Below are 3,963 nucleotides of genomic sequence, written 5' to 3'. Positions count from 1 at the left end.
AGTGAACCATGATTGCACTATTGCACTCCAGCCTGGGCAACAAAGTAAGATCCTGTCTCAAAAAAAAAAAAAAAAGAACTTAGTCACAGGTACACACCCATTGTGCACAGAAAGACAAGACAGGGGGTTCCCTTGAGGTCAGGAGTTTTTGACCGGCCTGGTCAAAATGATGAAATCCCATTATTTATGTATGTATGTATATATTTATTGAGACAGAGTCTCATATCTCGGCTCACTGAAACCTCTACCTCCTGGGTTCAAGCAATTTTCCTGCCTCAGCCTCCCAAGTAGCTGGGACTATAGGCACCCAACACCATATCTGGCTAATTTTTTGTATTTTTAGTGGAGACGGTGTTTCATTGTGTTAGCCAGGCTGGTCATGATTTCCTGACCTGGTGATCCACCTGCCTCAGTCTTCCAAAGTGAGCCACCACGCCCAGCCTCTCATTTAAAAAATACAAAAATTAGCTGGGCATTGTGGTATGTGCCTGTATTCCCAGCTACTTGAGAGGCTGAAGCAGGAGAATCACTTGAACCCAGAAGGCAGAGGGTGCAGTGAGCCGAGATTGCGCCATTGTACTCCAGCCTGGGCGACAGAGTGAGACTGCCTCTCAAAAACAAAAAAGAAGACAGAGAGACAGATATGATAAACAGATACACAGAGACCACAGCCGTTGATACAAACAGAATAACAGAGAAGTAGACTCAGATAGATCGAGACACACAGCACAGACATAGAGCAAGTAATGACCAGATATAGACACAGCCTGGACCCAGCCACATGCAGAGAGAGACGCAGTTGGACTTACACGACAGCCAGGTACTCAAGACAGCCCGACACCTCCAAGCCACGTTGCAGACTGTGAAAGATACAGGGGCTGGGTGCAGTGGCTCATGCCTGTAATCCCAGTACTTTGGGAAGCCAAGGTAGGATTGTTTGAGTCCAGGACTTCAAGACTAGCCTGAGCAATATAACAATACCCCATCTCAGCCGGGCGCGGTGGCTCACGACCATAATCACCTCACTTTGGGAGGCCGAGGAGGGTGGATGACGAGGTCAGGAGTTTGAGACCAGCCTGGCCAACATGGTGAATCCTTGTCTCTACTAAAAATATAAAAATTCACCAAGTGTGGTGGCGGATGCCTATAATTCCAGCTACTCAGGAGGCTAAGGCAGGAGAATTGCTTGAACCCAGAAGGCAGAGGTTGCAGTGAGCCAAGATCATGCCACTGCACTCAAGCCTGGGTGACAGAGCAAGACTCCATCTCAAAAATAAATAAATAAATAAATAAAACAAGACCCCATCTCTACAAAAATTAAAAATTTAGCTAGGTGCAGTGGTCCCAGCTACTCCACAGGCTGAGGCGGGAGGGTCCCTTGAGCACAGGTGGTGGAGGCTGTAGTGAGCTGGGATCCTGCCACTGCACTCCAGCCTGGGCAACAGCGTGAGACCCTGTCTCCAAACAAACAAAAGAACAAGCAAATGAAAACAATGAAAAAGACACAGGCACACAGGTGGACAGATGTAGTCATGGTGAGACAGGATATGTGAACACATTTGCAGGCACAAAAACAGAACGTCATATAGTCATTCGTGGTTACACCGAGACACAAAATCCTGGAGACAGACTCAGACCAGTGTGTTGGGAAAACGCCTGGTACCCACAGTCACTGGACACACAGAGAGAATCCCATCAACCACATCCACACGGAGTCTGACGGACTCGTGCTGTCATCCGAATGTGTGTCCCTCCAAAATTTATATGTCGAAACCTAAATCCTCAAGGCAGTACGGAGTGGTAAGAGGCGGGGCCTTTGGGAGGTGACGAGGTCATGAGGTATCCACCATCAACAACGGGATTAATGCCTTCATAAAAGAGGCTTGAGACTGGGCATGGTGACTCACACCTGTAATCCCAGCACTTTGGGAAGCTGAGGCAGGCGGATCATCTGAGGTTGGGAGTTTGAGACAAGCCTGACCAACATGGAGAAACCTTGTCTCTACTAAAAACACAAAGTTAGGCTGAGGCAAAGTGGCTCCCACCTGTAATCCCAGCACTTTGGGAGGCCATGGGAGGGGGTGGGGGGTGGGGATCATCTGAAGTTAGGTGTTCAAGACCAGCCTGGGCAACATGGCAAAACTCTGTCTCTACTAAAAGTGCAAAATTAGCTGGGCGTGGTGGCGAATGCCTATAATCCCAGCTACTTAGGAGGCTGAGGCAGGAGAAGTGCCTGAACCCGGGAGGCAGAGATTGCGGTGAGTTGAGATCACGCCATTGCACTCCAGCTTGGGCAACAAGAGTGAAGCTCCGTCTCAAAAAACAAAAACTACTACCACTACTGCTGTACACACAACTGTTTTTTTGTTTTGTTGAGACAGAGCCTTGCTCTGTCGCCCAGGTTGGAGTACACTGGGATGATCTCGGCTCACCGCAACCTCCACCTGCTGGATTCAAGCTATTCTTCTGCCTCAGCCTCCTGAGTAGCTGGGATTACAGGTGCACACCACCACACCAGGCTAATTTTTTATATTTTTAGTAGAGATGGGGTTTCACCATGTTGGCCAGGCTGGTCTCGAACTCCTGACCTGAAGTAATCTACCTCCCTTGGCCTCTCAAAGTGCTGGGATTACAGGTGGGAGCCACCGCGCCTGGCAGCGATAGGCTCTATCAGTAAAATAAAATAACTGATGGAGAGTAGCAGGGTACTAATTTAATTTAGAGTAACCAGAGAAGGCTGCTCGGAGGAGGAGGTGGTGTCATGTGAAGTGAAACCTGCAAGATGAGAAATGGGTCAGTCCTACAGTACACCTATCTGGGGAAAGAACATTCAGGAACAGCAAGTGCTAAGTCTGTGAGGTTGAATTGAGCTTGATATGACTGAGTCCAAAGAGAAGGTTATTGTAGTTTTTGCTTAATACGTGAAGAGGAGAGGGTTGACAGGTTCGGGGTTGAGGTCACAATAGTCAACAAGGGGTGGATGACGTGAAACCTTGGACACCAAGGTGAGTGGGGATCGATCTGCATGAGACAGGAGTTGTGGGGGGTTCTGAGCATGGGAGTGACAAGCTCTGATTTGCATATAAGGACACTTCTCAGGCTTCTGTTGATGGACAATATGCTGACAGGAGGGAACCCCAGAGAAGCACCTTGAGTCGTTGTCTGGATGAGCAGTCATGATAACTTAGACCAGGTGGAGACAGGTGGAGAGAAGGGGCTGGATTCAGGATGCATTTTGGAGGCAGAGACAACGGACTCAGCAAGATGGGATGAACACACTTCTGGCTGCGGGAAGCAGTGAATCAAGACTGACTCCTAGATTTGGGGTTTCAGCAACTGGGCGGATGGCGGTGCCATTTACTGGGGGAGATGACATTTTTGGGAGTGGAATCAGGAGTTCTTTGGTGGCCACTTCGAGTTTAAGATGATGAGGAGAGTCAAGTCGTCTGGCTGGCACACAGTGCCTTTTTTTTTTTTGAGATGGGGTCTCACTTTGTTGCCCAGGCTGGAGTGTGGTGGCACAATCACAGGTCACTGCAGCCTCAACTTCCTGGGCTCAAGGGATCCTCCCACCGCAGCCTCCCTAGTAGCTGAAACTACAGGTACAAGCCACCATGCCTGGTTAATTTTTGTATTTTTTGAAGATATGGGGTTTCGCCATATTTCCCAGACTGGTCTCAAACTCCTGAGCTCATGGGATCCTCCCACCTCAGCCTCCCAAAGTGCTGGGATTACAGGTGTGAGCCACTGCACCTGTCCTATTTACTATCCTTTAAAAGAGGATGCTATACAAAAAAAAAATTAGCCAGGCGTGGTGGCATGCGCCTGTAGTCCCAGCCACTCAGGAAGCTGAGGCAGGAGAATCGCTTGAACCCGGGACAGAGGTTGCAGTTGCAGTGAGCCAGGATTGCGCCACTGCACTCCAGACTGGGCGACAGAGTGAGACTCCATCTCAAAAAAAAA

This window comes from Cebus imitator, unplaced genomic scaffold, assembly GCF_001604975.1.
Source record: "Cebus imitator isolate Cc_AM_T3 unplaced genomic scaffold, Cebus_imitator-1.0 Scaffold53, whole genome shotgun sequence".
NCBI lineage: Eukaryota > Metazoa > Chordata > Mammalia > Primates > Cebidae > Cebus > Cebus imitator.
The sequence above is the reverse complement of the archived record's forward strand: the minus strand, read 5'-3'. Positions refer to the sequence as shown.